Source organism: Anas acuta, chromosome 4 (genome assembly GCF_963932015.1).
Source record: "Anas acuta chromosome 4, bAnaAcu1.1, whole genome shotgun sequence".
NCBI classification, from domain to species: domain Eukaryota; kingdom Metazoa; phylum Chordata; class Aves; order Anseriformes; family Anatidae; genus Anas; species Anas acuta.
The window spans coordinates 61,926,273-61,942,218 of NC_088982.1; the positions used below are offsets into that span (position 1 = coordinate 61,926,273).

Here is a 15,946-nt window from a genome sequence, read left to right on the forward strand (position 1 = left end):
TTCTCGCTCTCTTTTGCTGGAAAAATGAAGTGTGAATTGGTTCGTAGCATGCGTGTCAGCACGTGTGTGTGCATGGACACGGAGCATCACGGTGAGAAATTTGGGATCCGTTAGGTTCCCTGTGTTAGCAGGACAGCCCTTGGGAGACACAGCAATGTTTGTGCTGGGCAGGCATTCCCTCACAGCCTGTGCTAAATTCCCAGGCAGGGGAATGATAACATGTGCTTGCTTGAAAAGTCCGTGCATGCTTATGAAATGAACTGTTAGAATGGTCTTTTATCCCTGTCTGGAAGATAAAAGCTCTTCTCTTGTTGTTGGAGAAGGCCTGATTGGAAATGAGGTAGGAGCTTTTCTTTTTTCTCTTCCTTCTGCCTCTCTGTGTGTGTGTGAGAGAGTTGCTATGGTGAACAAAGGGTAGGAAGAACTCTGATTTTCCCCCATAAAATTGTAATCTCTTTCCTCTCGATACTGCCTATTTTCCGAGATACATATATGCATGTATATATATTTATCTGAAATAAATATATGCATGCTGACACTCACACGAGTGTTTCCAGTGTTTCCAATTTAAGCAAAGCAATCTTGGGAGGACTGAATGAATCAGGAAAGACTTTGGGCGTGTAGGCATTTTAATAGCAAAATGAAAATAATCCCCCTCTGGCAGCAAGGTGCACGCGGAGGTGCAGCAGGAAGGTGTATGAAGGGGTGTAGGGAAGCTGTTGTAGGAAATATTGCATCTTCGGCCACTGCAAACATAAAAATGAGCAGGGATGCTTTTTCTATTTAAGAAGCCACACTTGTTTGCTTGCTGTTAAAATAGACACAGTGAAAACAGTATGAGCTCAATGCAGGGGGGTTTAGTAAGGACAAAAGCAGGTTTTGGCCTCAAGTAAACATTGTCACAGCCAAATTTCTATTGGTGTTTAAGCCGTGGGCTGTGGCACATTCATCCCTATGCAGTGAGCTTGGGGAAACATCTCACCCAGCAGCAGGGCTGGGGAGATGCTCCACAAACTAAACCTATAAATGGAGCTGCTGAGAAGTTTTTGCAGCTGCAGGTGGTCTCCGCTGCAGGCTGACGGTCAGTGGGAAGGGGAAGCATTGTGGTGGCTTTTCAAAATTGCCTTTTGAAATGACTTTCTGGCACAGTCTGCATCTTTTCAAACAGCGTGATTCGACTGTATCAGGTCAGAGCTGACATGATGTCATTATGAATAAAATGCCACCAGATATACCAGATAAATATGGTTAATGTAAGGAACCCCTGCACACTTCTCTCCAGTGCCTGGCTCTTTCTGGACAGGGTACACGTCCAATCACCCCATTTCTTTTCAGGTGTCGAGACTTCAGGAAGCGTATTAAAACCAAAACATTGGAGTGCCTGGCACTCTTGAGTGAAGTATTCAAACATGGGTATGTCTGGTTCAAAATATGTCAGGCACTTGCTGAAAACCTAATGTTCTCCAGTACGTTCAGACATAGTTGACCCTGCTCTGTATGGAGAGCCTGGTTGGCAAAGCCTCTTGGTCCATATTATCCTAGTATGTCTTAATCATGAAACACAACAAGGGGAACTGCTCCCAGTGGTAGTTAAATGTTACTGCTATGATCTTTGTTCTATGGCTCTGTGGCTTTATTATTTTGCAAAGGTCAGAGTTAGTTCAGCAATTTTCTTGCCTTTATTCCAGTAAAAACCTTACCATATCTGTTGGGTCCTTGCAGTTTATTATTTGGAGCCTGGTGTCTGCTGTTGAAAGCTTAATGGAAATGCTGAGAAATATTATTTCCCACCTATCTGTCTGAGTTTACTACTTAAAACAGTTTTGAGTAATTTCTTAGCCTGATCTGTCCCTAATTACAGCTTTACCCAAGTATAACTTGGAGTCAAACTAAACCCTGAGGTGCTCTGCTGGTGCCCTGCTTTCTTTTATGTTTAAAGTCAAGCACAATAGGGGTAGGAGCCTCCCTTGGTTCTGCAACCATCTCAAATCATATTTTCTCAAATTGTGTTTGGTTCATTCAGCCCGGGGCTTTGGACAGGTGCTGGGACTAATCTTGTCTCAGTCATAGCCTCAGCATCCTGGGAGCAAAGGACTGACTCTGCCAGGCGCTGAGGTCTGCACCTGGCAAGGACACAACCCTTTCGTAAAGGCTGCCGTGGGATAATTGCCGCTGTCGAATGCAGCCTGCTGAAATCTGTGGTGACAGAGACCTGAGAAGTGCTCGGGTGCCGAGGCAGCTCTCTCTCTCTTCCCCTCTTTGCTGTGCCAGGCTGAGCTATGCCAGCCCGAGTCTTAGCAGCGTTGTCAAAATTAGCTTTCACCTTCTGGGTGCCTTGCTTCCACCTAATGAGCATGGCAGCTCCTTCAACGAACATCAGCGCCGGGTGCCTACTCAGCTAATTTGATTGCGTTTTTTATGCATTAATCAAAACCCTCCATTATCTGACCTTGACTAGGGCATAATGAAGTTGAGCACTGGTCTGTGCTTCCCTTCTGATGACGGGGTGGGACGTTCCCATGAAGGTCACAGTCCCCCATTCCTTGTGGCCCTGCCTGTGACCTATGTTGCTTGGGATTCGTTTGCCCTCCACGCTATTCACAAAGGCACTGTGGCTTTTCCTTTTCACCTGCAGAGGTCAGGCCTTTGTATTTTACTTCTCACCTCTTCTTTTAGGTCATCAGGTGAAACTCAAACCCTGTGGAAAGCAAACGTCCCGTGGAGTCTGAGACAGTACATTTATTCAAGGTAGGCTTGCTTCCTTATTTGTGAAATTGGAAATGCAGACAAGTGGGCTGAAAGTTCTTATCTAGCTTCTAGTAAGGCAGCTAGATAACCTTTGTAACATACAAACTCCAGAAAGTACTTTGGAAAATGATGACAGACAGCAATTAATTGAACAATTAGTAAGGTATCGATTCACAATGTCTTAAAATTTTCGTTGCCATTGAACCAGCCAATTACTTCTCTTGGCAGAAGTAATGTTTGGTTCAACGTTTCCATTAAGCACACAGCCTTCACCCTGCTCTATCAATCACCCAGGCTTGGCCCTCAACCATCTCTTGCCTGACAAAAAATGCACAGGCGCAGTCCTTCAGCCTTTCCACATTCATCCCCCTGCCATACAGGGCTTCGGCGGCTTTATCACGGCAGCAGTCAACATGGATAGAGGTGGCACCTTTTTAGAAGACCTCACCAATGGCAGAGACCACCAGAAGTGTAAGGGTGCCCTGTGGACAACTGTGTGTTAATCACATAAAAAAATCACCATTAAAAGTGCTGTTGGGAAAGAAGTTCCATATCCACATCTGCATCCATGCATCCACCTAGAAAATGCTTTTCTAACCGTGGCACCGTGGATCTTTGAAGTTAGTTGAAATTCTCTCTGTGGCTGGCTGTTTGTCTCGTGTTTTCACCCATGACAGTCACCAGTAGGCTTTGGGGTCCCAAGATTCCCATAATTGTCCATTTTTGTAATTCCTAGCTGGGAGGGCAAGGGGAAGTTCAGTGACCTGCCTAAAACCACGTCATGGCTGAAACCTGAACTGTGCCCACCTTCCCAATCTGTGTAAATAAGGCTGGGCTTGACAGAGGCTGGGGAAACCTGAGTGGACTTGGGAAAAACTTTGACCTTGGGGAAAGCTTTGATCTTGGGCAGCTGGATTTGGAGTCCCTAAAGCTCCCCACTCGAGTCAGGAAAAACTGCTTTGTTCACAGGTTTGGCTCTGAGCTGATGAACCACTGCGTGCAAATCCTTTCTGTAACCTGTTTGTGTCCCCCTCCTCCCGGGCTTTGTCTTTCTGTCTGACTAGAGAGGAGCAGATCCTTTTCACCCTAATACTATAGGGCCTTGTGTGTCTGTTGGAGCTGCTAGCTGCTACTGAAATGTAAATATTAATTATGTAAAGAACGCATTAAAAATGCTATTAAAGCTGCAGATGGGGCAGAGTGAAGGACAAACTGTGCAGCTTTGGAACGTCTCTGGGATGGAGACAAAACTTTTGAATGCCTTTGAGAAAAGAGATTGTGTCAAAGTGTCCTTTCTCCTTTTTAAACAAAACAGATTCTTCTTTAACTCCATTTGCTTTCTGCTTCTATTTCTGGAGTAGGCAGGTGACCCTGCCCCCGGATCATTTCACCAGAAAGGAATCATTGCTTGTTACGTTTCCTTAGGTGGATGACATCTGGTGCAATTCCAGCTTTGGCAAAATGTGGCATTTGGGGCTTTCTTTTTTTCTTAAGGAAAAGTGAACCCTGGTGGTTTTGCCCAATCCCCTCCAATATGAAAACGGTAAAAGCAATGCCATGTCCCAGATCCCTCCTTCAGACAGCCTTGCCATTCATTGTATGACATGTACAAGCTGTGGTAGCCTTATTGTGGCCATGCCAACGTTTCATTCGCCGTTTCTGTCCATCCTGGCTTTTGCCAAACATTCCAGCCTCCCTCTATCTCTGCTGCCCCAATCTGTCCCCTCCTATCCCTTCATTTTCCAGGTGCTCAGGGCTTGCAGCTGTCCAGACAGCACATCATATTGTAGGATCATGCTGCCTGGCTCCTTATACGCAGGCAAGGTCCCCACAGTTCGCCTCTGGCCTTTGCTTCCATCCCATTTTCTCCTCATCCCGCAGGCAGAAGCCTTTGCTCCCACCTCTGCTCCCAGAGGGGCCCTAAGAGCTCAGGAACTACAGCTGCAGAGCAGAGTAAGGGCAGCGGTAATTCTGCCGTGTGCAGTGGCACAGCTGGCTCGATAGGCTGAGGACAGCTATTGATCTTTGAGAGCTCACCGTGTAGCACCGCCGAGATCGTCAGCACCTCTGCAATTAGCTGCTGATCGGGGTGAGCAAAGACTGACAGAATGAAACCCGTGATTTCTTCTGTGCAGATAAGCCACAGGTGGTTTTTTTCTTCTTTCAGTGCCATAATCTCCTTTCCAGCAGTGTAATTCTGTGCTGCCTTTGAAGGTCTGCGTGTTTTTCAGTCAGTTTTTTCTTTTCTGGTTCCTGGTTGGCACTTTGCGGTTGAGCAGCGTTCCCAGGGGACAAATTTTAAGAGGGTTTGTGAGAGGGAGAAATAGAGATGTCTGAAAACTGACAGAACCCTGGCACAGATGGAATTAAAATATTTCCCTTTTGTGGGAATGCAAGATGTCAGTGCAAGATTGACATCCAAGCATAACCTGGAGATTGAGACCTCATTAGCACTTCTCTGAATAGGTGTGATGGGGTGTGTCCCTCTCAAGCACAGACATGTATTTATTTATCTGTGTGGCTCCAGGTGGTTTCTGTGTGCCACCAGCTGGTTCAAATCCGGGTCCATCTCTGTACCTACACACAGGACCCCACGTAATGTCGTATCATGATTGCTACTTCACCAAGGAACATCTTCCCCACTGTTTTACACTTCCCTGCTTGAATTCAATCTCAGAATGGATTCCTGTTTTGACCCCTTCAAGGAAGAAGTGAGATTTCTATACAATAATGAAAGCAAAGAAAAAAAAATCAACCTGGCCTGTTTAGTCACAGGAAAAGAAAAATTGAACATCCCCTTTCACTATTTGAATTTGTTTATTATTCTTGATGATTCTTTATTTTTTTCTGACTTAAAAAAAATATTTCACAGTCTTAATGTATCTGGACCTAGGCTAGTGGAAAGGCAAGCTGCAGGACAGGAAACAGAGAGCAGTTAGTGATGCTTCATGACATAATAAGGACAAATAATGTGGATATTTTGCACACAGACAAGTCATGAAAAAAAAGGATTGAGGTTCCTCACACGAAAAGAGCAGAGTTGTCATGCCGAGGGACTGACGCATGCCACATCTGAGGCAGGATGCCCTCACGTTGCTGGTTTCTACAATTTTCTGCTGGGATCCTGCTTGTTGGCTCCCATCTACCTTGAGCTTCCCCTGCTGTTGCCTGTCTTGTCGAGCACAAAGCAGTTCCATCGGGTGCCCTTCAGCAAGAGGTGGATCCTCCTCTGAGGGATTTTAGCATCTTCAATCAGCAGAAGCTTGGAGGAGAAGAGGCGCAGGGAGGCAGTGCCGTGTCAGCCAGCAGGTCAGCGATGCAGCCGGGCACGCCGCTCAGGTCTCATCTCCCCTCCCGTGCTGTCTTCACAGGGCAGCAGGGCCACCGATAAAACCAATTTGGGAAATTAAGCTGTTAAATATAAATGTGATTTGGCTTTAACGGCAGTGGAAAGCTGGGGAACGGGTCAGGTCTGAGAGGACTGTGTGCAGCTCCGTTTGGAAATAAATTGTTTCTCTGTAACGGAAATGAAGGGAGATTGCAAATAGCGAAAAAAACCAAACCCACAAACATTAAACCCACCAAAAATATTACAGCAAAACCCTGTACAAGCACACACGGAGCCTGCTGGTTTGCCTTTTCATGCAGGCTGTGCTTTATGCAAATAAAACTTAAAAAAAAAAAAAAAAAAAAAAGCAGCAAATCACCTCAGAGAGAATGAGCAACTAATGCACATTGAATATAAAAATCCACATGAGTTTTTTTTTCAGTTTCAGAAGTTAGCAAAGGTCATTGAATCCTTTTAAAATTAATTCCCTTTTTAAAAATCCCAATTCTCCCGGATGCCATCAAAGTGATTCTTCCCAATGACCGCAGATACAATCTGGGAGCCAAATGCCGTACTCTGCATCTGTCTGAGCTGCAAATCACTGGCCGAGGAGCTTGTTCTTGCTCCCTCCCCACAATTACTGCTCGTGTTTCGTGGGGCTGGCTCCTTCCCCGTTATCTTTGGTAAGAACGGCTCTGAGCGAATAGCACAGATCCTGTCTCCAGCTTAATTGCTGAGCAAAACGTATTTTTCTTTAATATGGGGTGGAAACTAGATTTTTGCTCCCCTTCCAAATCAATGCCTGTAAATGCAACTTCTTCTCCCCCCACTGCTGTCTTTGGACCAAGTGGTTCGTTTGGCTGCAGGTTCCTCTGTACTGCAGGATGAGCCCTTTCTGCAGAAAGCAAAGCCATGGCCTCTCGCTGCTGGTTGGCAGTGCCCCCTGCACACATCTCCGTCCCCTTGCTGGGCAAACTGCCCCACAGTTCTTCTCGTCACCTGGACAGGGTGTGGAAGCAAGGGCAGGGTATATCTGAGGGTTAAAAAGTGCATCTCCCCCCCAGATCAGGTGGTTTATTTTTCTGCTGACTTTTGTTCCCTTTGTGTGCGCTGATTTTCAAGCTTTTCTGCATAGCCCAGAGGGCTGATTGCATTTGGGATTCTTGTGTGATCAGGTGAGTCCAGGAGCTGGTGTTTTAAGGAAGACAACAAATATTGTGAGAGTCATGAGAGCAGGGGCAGGCGTTGGTTTAGATCTCTTCCCAGTGAAATCGATACAAATTTCCATATGAAAAGAGAGAAGCCACTGCTGAGAGCTTTGTGGGGTGTACGAGATACTGGATTATGCATCTTGTTTCATTGAGCATTGTCACTTATAGGGTAAGTAAATTCTGGTCCTGTTCTAGTCTTGATAAAGCTAAATTTCTTCATTTATGTCTTTCACTCGGTGATAAGAAAGGATTCCTGTGGAGCAAAATCAACGGCCAAAAGAACGGAAAGGTCTGTGCATCAAAAAAAGCCACCATCCACTCTAAAAGAGGGTGAAGCCGCTATCACCATCTGCAGGTGTGCTCTAAAGGAGAGCCACCTCTCTGTTAAAAACACTGCATCTCTTATTTTATTCCAGAAATGGCCAGCTTCGGCTACCTCAGCCTCAACTTGGAGCATTTTACAAAGTGCTTGGCCTGTTTATAAGTCCCTCAAGTTCAGTCCACAAAGATGAAAAGACCTAAACGTGCCAGTCACTTTGAAATATTAGGCCAATTTATACAGTCAGGAACTTAACAGTAAAATGAGGGAGCGTGTGCTCACTCTGTTTCTCTTCCTGCCAAATTTTATTTCTTCTTGGCTGTGGCTTTTAAAAATAATTCCATCACCCCTGTAAATTGTATTCATTCTGTGTCCTTAACCGTGTTCTCTAGCTTCTCCTCACTCTTAGATAGCAGGCTGATGATGTGACCCGCATATTTGACATAACATCAATGAAGAAATAATGAATTGAGACCTTCTTCGGTGATAAAGCCCATTTTTTAGGATGGACAATTGGAACGTGTCGGCTCTGATTGCTACATCAGGCAATAGCAGGTGCTTTGTCATCTCTCACTTTTATTTTCAGTAGCATTCTCCTCTGTCTTACGTGATCGTTTGTCTTGTGTTGGTAAATTCCCATCTGCACCCAAAATGAGTTTTCATTGCCGTATCGATGGATGGATACAGTCAGTCTCTGTCCACTTAGTCTTTGTCTATGTCTGCTCCCATGTTTTTTTGTGTTGCAAATTTAGGAAAGGCTCTGTTTACAAAAAATGCCGTTGTCATTGTGTCCGTGTGTGTCACTTTGTCAATATTTTTTACTTCTAGAGTGATGTTACATTTACCAAAAGAGAACAGATTTTCATCAGAATAAGGAAGGTATTCTTAAGTAATCTCAGGATTTCTGGAGTGTCATGGGTCTCTTCAGCCCATTTTATGTATTTTAAGAAGTTGTTAGTAAGAACATTTTGATGCAAAACCAATTGGATTTCCCTGAAAGTCAGTATTTTCAAGCCGTTGTGTTAAAACGACGCAGCATCATCAGACCTGATTCTTCATGTGTAGAAGCAATGAGATCCTCATAAGCTTTTTGGATGCTGTTGGTCCCTCAGTCCAAATCCACATAGCTACCTACGTAGTGTTTCATGATACCGAGCTCCCTGCGAGGAGACGGAATCAGCAGTTACCCAAGTCTTTTCATTCCTTTTCAGGCAGAAACAGCCCGTGAGAGTACTTAGCAGGGAGCAGCCCTTGTGCACTCAAATGGCTGTGCAAGGATGCAATTGCTGGAGGACGTCTGGCACAGCTCCCGGGCTTGTGCATGATTACATAGCTGTCCATCGCGGAGCCTGAGAGATCCCTGCCTGATGGTGGGTGTTCTGATCCTGCTAAGTTTTACTTATATAACCTCTTCCAAAATAGCTTTCACCTTGAAGACACTGCATAGCAGGGCTGAAATGCAAGAGGGGAGTATGAGAAAGAAAAGTAAATGATATATATCTCCCCAGGAAAAGCACAGTGGCTTAACTTTTAGTCCATAACACACACCACAAGCAAATGCCATTTCGGTATATCAGAGGCAGATTTGCCTTTTGCTCAGTTTTATCACTTTTGGAAAACTTTGCTGTCCGCTAGCCTTTCAAAACACCACGTTTTAACAGCATTATTGTAGACAGCACTACCAGTCGCAGAACTTGAGACGTGTGTGTGTATATGCCTCTTATCTCCATGCCACAAATCCGGACCCTTTATCCACAGGCTACTTTAAGCCACTATCAGGACTAACTCCCCAAAACATTTTCAAGTTCTTTGGCTTCACTGCGTGTGTCTTCCATGACCTCTGCTCCCCTAATACTGTTCATGTCTGTGCAGCTCCTCTCTGCACGGGTCCAATCCAGGCTACCGTTCCCAGTCACCTATCTTTCTAATGTAGGACACATTTTTTTTTTCCTAACCAGTTGATAGTAAACCATAGAAAGAGTGATTTCTTCCCTCTGGTATCTGGTTACTAACTCTCTAGTAACTACTAAGTGCTGTGATATTAAGTGACCGTTCTTTAGGATGTTTAATTATCCCCCGAAAGACCCCAAAGTGTTCCTAATGGATTCTCTGGCTTGCGACACACGTTACTGTTAGACCCCTTTGCTTCTGGTTCTCATTCCAGTTACATCAGAAAATGGCACAGGTCCTGCAAACGGGGGAGTTTCTCGCAGCATGTTCTCAGCCTTCTGTTCCCAATCCCAAAGATTTTTGTAGGTCATTGGCAGCGAGTCATTGTGAACAGGTCTCTTCTGGGGCTTGCTTTGCAGTAGACTGAAACCGCAGGTGCTTTTCCCTTCTCCTGTGCCATGGGAAATTGGGTTATTGTTTCAAAGCCCTTTTTGCCTGTTTCAGGTGGTTTGACTATTTACCCAAGTCCTTGCACATTTTACTGCCCCGCCTGCCTCTGCAGGGAAGGAGCAAGTCCACGTCAATGACACGCTACTGATACAGACTTTTCTCCTTGGAGCAGCCCAGTCTCTTGAGCAGGTATGTCCTTTGGTCTCATAAAAAAAATACAGAGAAAAGGCTGATTTAAATGCAGCAGCAGGCAGGTGTCAGGGAAAGTTGCTCACGAAAGCCACGTGCCTTTTCTGAACAGCCCTGGGTGAAGACAGTCGCTCGTCTTGAAGCTGTTTGATTTCAATTTCATTTTTACATCTGTATGAATTTTAATTGCTGTAGCTTGAAATACATCTATTCTGATTCCAGGTTACACATTGTGTCTGGTGAAAAATGGGGATGGTAACTTCCCAGGGACCGGCCAGTGTTTCAGACCAACTGCTCTGCTGAAGCCTTGGCTGCCAGCTGTATTTCAGAGCTGCACTGTTGCTTTTTATAAGCCATGGAATACAGTTTGTAAGAGCAATCATCTTCCCAAATTGGTCATTACCAAAGTTAATGACCTGTTTATTAGAACATCAACCTTGGCTTTGCCTCATGCTGTTAATTAACAAATCTGTCATTAACTGCTGGTAGCCATGAAGTTGTGCATGTGTGTGTTGTGGGGGAAGAGGATGGGGATGCTTCAGTAGCTGTGGCACATTTAAGGTGGTATCACTGCAAGATCACTTTCCTGTATGGTTCTCTCAGCCTGCATTATTCCCCTATGGCTGTTTGTGAATTTTGTAGATCCCTTTTGGGACCTGCTTTGTTCATCCCCATCTTAGGATCTTGCCACCTTTGCTCATATCCCTCTGAGCTTTCTCCATGCTGAAGAAGTCCAGGGTTTTTTCATTCCTCTAGCTAAAACCTTGCTTCAGTCCTGCTCCATCCCACTTACACCCTCATGGTCCTCACTTCGCGCCTCTCTGTTTCTTGTTCCTGCCCTTCCCTGGCAGCCCCTGGGCTCTGCGTGTGCCATTTTTACCCTTCCTATTGCAATTGCTCCTCCTGAGCCCAACCCAAACCCGATCCCTAATCTGCGTTCAGGGCCAGGGAGGAGGAATGGAGAAACCCTGGGGGGGGGATGAGTGCATCCAGAGTGCAAACGAGCATTGGTGGTTGCCCCTGATATACAGGTGTGGATTGTAGTGCTTTTAGAGCTCTTCCCCATACACAGCAGGCTTTTATGGAGCATGTCTCAGTATTACACTCCTGAGAAGGATCAAAGGGTTTTGGTGTTTTCTGGGTGTGAGTTGCACTCAGCGTGTATTGGGAAGTGCGCTCAGAGGGGAGAAGGGCAAACCTCAGAACAAAGAAATTGTTTATGATCAAATCATCTCCCTGCAACAAATTGTCTGCTTTGTAGGAGGTGCCCATAACTAATTAGCTATTTGTTATTTTCAAGAAAAACGCGATCTATAATAGTGAGGTCTGGTATAACATCTGTCTCCTTAGATAGGGTTTTGAAAACCATAATTCAGGTGAGAATTGCAGGTTTTTTCTGCCTCTGTTGGGGATAAATGGATTTTGCCACTCCTCTCAGCCTCTAGTGCTAATTACACTGTCATAAAATGCCCTGGATTGATGAGGTTTCAAAACACCCACACCCATTTTGAGCCCTTCCTTGGCTCTGCAGTCAGCTGTTCCTCCTCTGAGTGAGTCTTGTTTGCATCACCAGGTACGTGGAGGCACCAGCCAGGAGCAACCTAACCACCAAGAGGCCCTTTGGGTCACGCTTGACATGAGTGGATAGAAGAAAGAAACCATTCCAAGGCGTCCACAGTCCAGGGGCAGCGTTTGGTGAGGTGAGTGAGCTGGTCTCATAAAACCATGTGCCCAACAGAGAGGTCATCGCCCTCTTCCCTCTGCACTCATTGCACTCTCTGCTGATCCACCACACTGACCCTCCACAAAAATAGCTGTATCTTTCGCTGTTGTTTTTTGCACAAATACGTTAAACGGCATCAGTTGACTGAGGGCATCCAGCAGATGACTGCTCTGGGTGGAAGGGGTGGTGGTGGTGGTGGTGGTGGTGGTGGTGGGTAGTTGCCAGGGTGGCTCAAGCCTTTGGGTGACCCTACCTTGTCTGCCATGAAGGCATTTTGTGCATTAACAGCAGCCTGTAGCAAAGCTCCCAATAACAAAGGACTCCAAAAAAAAAAAAAAAAAATGAACTCAGAAAAAGTAGCTTCTTGGGCAGCTGCCCAATTTTAAACCTGAGAGGGATCTGTTTGACTCTTAACAAGGCCATTTGCGTACCTTGGACTCAGCTTTCTGTAAGCAGCAAGGTGGTTTGGTGTCCAGCTCCCTCTGCATTCATACGAAACTGGAGTGCTCCTGAGTACAGTTAAGAATCCCCACCTCAGAGCTATTCTGGCTGAGGGTAGGCGGCCTTTCCAAGGTCAGAGGGAAACGCAGGAGGTAAACTTTCCCCAGTGCTGCTCTGAGCAGGGCATCCCACCTGTCTGGCGGAGATGAAGGGAGGTGACACCGCGGTTACCACACAGGTTGCTGCTATTTACGGACTCCGCCTGTAAGGTTTGTCAGCATTTGGAGCATAACGTTTTCAACCGAGAACCACCGAGCAGTCATTTTCCTTCATTAGGTCTTTTCACCTTGTGCTGGATTAGCCAGGAGTTAAACTGTTTGCTCCCTTGCACCAATTCTCCCCCCAGACTTTCCTTTTCTTCTTCTTTTTTTTTTCTTGGGGTTTGGACTGTTTTAAAATACACTGTCTATATTTGATCAGTGAACAAGGAAGGGAGAAGAGGAATGGCCTGCCGAGCCCAGGGTGTTTCCTCCTACACGGACTGATGCAAGGCACAATAAAATGTCAAGTTTAAGAGTCACGCAGGCGAAACCTTGATCCCAGAGCTCACTCAGGTGGCAAAAGATAGGCCCTTTGCTCTCCATCAACTCATGCCCCAGTCTCAGCTCGTGTCTAAAAAAGCAAAATAAATGCGACATTTCAGAGCAGGTGCTTCAAAGCTATTTTTACCTTTGAAATGTACCACTGAAAAAAAAACATCTTTTAAATAAAAACAACAAAGCACAAAATAACCCGAGTCACCAAATCATCAAGAAAGAAACATTGCAAAAAACTCCAACTTTGGAAGGCAAGACCAGTTTTAGGCTAAAAAAAAAAAATCAATTTTTTTGGGGGTGATATTGGGCAGTAGTTGTCTTCGTGGGTGTGAAGTCAGGGGTACTTTGTAGGCTCTTGGCTGCTCTGCCACCTAACAGAGCCATGGTTTGCTTGGTACCCTAGTGTGATGCCTCATATAACGAGTTACATTAGAGAAGCCATTAAAACTACCCACAGCTTTTGCTGGCTGCCGGAGCTGCCATATAAATGGGAGGAAAATAAATGGCGAATAAGCAAATGATTCTTCCATTTGTGGCAAAAATCCTACCTTTCACATTTGGTGTCTGATGTGTTGATTACAATCAGGTTGCGTACTGAACTCGCTCAGAGCAAGAAGGGGGGCAGGACGGAGCTGGAAGCATCATGTTTTCAGTAAATCATTTCTTTAAAACAGCAGTCTCCTCGCCAGCTAAAGACCTTCTCATCTTAAGTGCATCTGGCATTGTCAACAAATCCAGCGTCTTTTCACCTGATTGATCACGGACTTTAAAGAAGTGGTTATTTCCCTGATAAATGAGATATCATACGCATTCATCTAGTGCAGAACTACTGCAGACAATTAATCACTGCCGTCAGCTCATTACGGCTCTTAAGGGTACGTGTGAATATTCTCTACGTTAACACAAACTCCAGGTGAAGGTTAGTAGGACTTCTGAGACCAGTGACATTGCAGAGCAGGTCGGCCACTGGCTTTTAGATTCGGTGCCTGCATCGCTGGATTTCTCGTGAGATCCTGTGCTGACGGGCCAGGCATTACCCACCCAGCGGGACGTCAAACAGTTGTCACTCTGCTAGATGCCACCCATTTTTATTTTATTTTTTTTGCATGGTTTTCTCCCAGAGGGTTGGCTTTAAAATCAACAGTGTAAGATCAGCTCTGGCTTGCTGAGCTGTTGGTGAAGATTACAAAGAAATTTTCTCTCTCTGCTGGCACACGACCCCATTGGGTAGGCTGAAATCTCTCACCTGCGTGTGTGCAGCTCCCTGGGAAGTCACGGACCTCACACCTCACTGACTGGTGCCATTCATCTTGATATATTACCTACTACTGAATTTCTCTCTTTCAAAGCCTTTGGGGAAAAAAAAAAAAAAGCAGATAAGTGGTGAAAGATTTGTTTTCTTTACCCACGCAGTTCACTTATTGGTTAGTGCAAGTGTCTGAAGGGTGTCTTGAGTCAGGTTCGGCTTCTGTTCACGCAGAAAACGGAGTCTTGGAGGGAGCAGCAGAAACAGCCAAACATGTTTACAAAGAGAATTTTTCATAACCAACTTAAAAGTTTTAAGAGGCTTTGCTTGCAGGGGCCGTTCAAGATGCGGTAGTAATAAATGCAACAGAAAAAGAAGCAACAACATAAAATATTCAGGAAAGTGTTCCAGGAGGATCGCTTTCAGAAAAGGACTTGTTTGCCCTGGTTCTCCGGATGTGTGAGTAGGAGCAGCCCAGTGTGTGTGGACAGCAGGACTCTCTGGAGCGTAAAAGTTTTGGAGGTGAGGTAGATTTTTAGAACTGTATTCCCAAGTTGTGACACGGATCAAAACCATCTGACTTGAAGACAGAGTGCTCAAATTTTTGGTTTCAGGTTGTCTCAGCAGAAGGAACAAAAAGGTCCCAGGCTGGGGGAAAAAAAGTCATTATCCCTCAGTCTTTTTAGCAGAGACTTTGTGGAAATGTGTGGTTTTGGGCATAGTCACAGTAAGTGATGGAGAGGGCAGAAGATTACAGGAGTAGCGAGGTGGTGATATAGGAACAAGCAGGACATTGGGATAACTTCTCCTTTAAATTACCAGACAAATTCTCTCCTCCTGGTTGTCTCTGTCAAGGCTGATAACCCTTCTGCTGGTGAGATACGGGAGAGCTCTGCCAGGGACTTCCAGTTGTAGCTGCTCCTCAGGAGAGCTCAGTGCAGGCAGCTTAGAACAAGTGAAGGGGCTCATCCTTAATTTGACAGTAATGAATAATCACATCTTCAAACAAGAACACTTTGCTTAAGTCTACCCTGCGAGATGGTCTTAAAGCGCTGAATGTCCTTTCTTTGACCTTGATAAAAAATTCAGACCCGTATATTGTCACCGAGAGCCTGTTCAGGGAGCAGAGAGGGCACCTGGAAACCATGAGGGAACAAATAAGATTTTGGCATCGCTGCAGACAGAGCCAGAGGAGCACTGCTCAGCCCTGCAAGGAAGGAGAAACAAGGTAGGCAGCTCTGCTGGCCGATGATGTGCTAAAAGCCCTGTAGACTCGGATTTGTCTGAAAACTGCTGAAGAATATGAACCTGTACACTTGAAAGGAGCTGCCTTTCACACACGAGACAAAACGCAGCCAGCCCTGTGCAAGGAAGGAATAAAAGCAGCTGGATGCGTTCTGGCGGTGAAATTAAAAAGCAGACGTGTATAGAAGCCAGTAAGCAAACTGTGCAAGTCAGAAAGATGATGTGCTCCGTGTTCTTTTAATAGTTTATTACTTAGCAGATTACACAATATTTGACACTGATGCTTGAAAAGCCTCCTGCCGTTTAACGGCGCTCTGCAATGAAACGCTATAATCTGGTAGTGCACCACACCACCGCTATAACCCAGAATTTGCAGGGGAGTATTTCCCTTCCCTTCAGTCTGCCTGTCATTTTTGGTTAAAGAAAGAGGAGAAACTGCAACTTCTCTCCACCCTCTCTTTGCTGATTACAATCCCCCGGCCCTGATTGCTGCTCCCTGAGAGCTTTCTTCCCAGCTGGGTGTTCCTCGCACTTCGCCTTCCCCGTGTCGCTCAGAGACT

General features: G+C 45.5%; 1 long non-coding RNA gene across 2 annotated transcripts in view; it reads left to right on the forward strand.

Moving 5' to 3' along the window:
- Positions 1–2,747, forward strand: part of LOC137856333 (uncharacterized) — a 44,048-nt gene extending 41,301 nt beyond the window's left edge. For both annotated transcript variants that reach the window (XR_011096358.1, XR_011096357.1), the window contains one exon: positions 2,677–2,747. This is a non-coding gene — a long non-coding RNA (uncharacterized lncRNA). The remainder of the gene's footprint in view (positions 1–2,676) is intronic.
- The last annotated feature ends 13,199 nt before the right edge of the window (positions 2,748–15,946 follow it).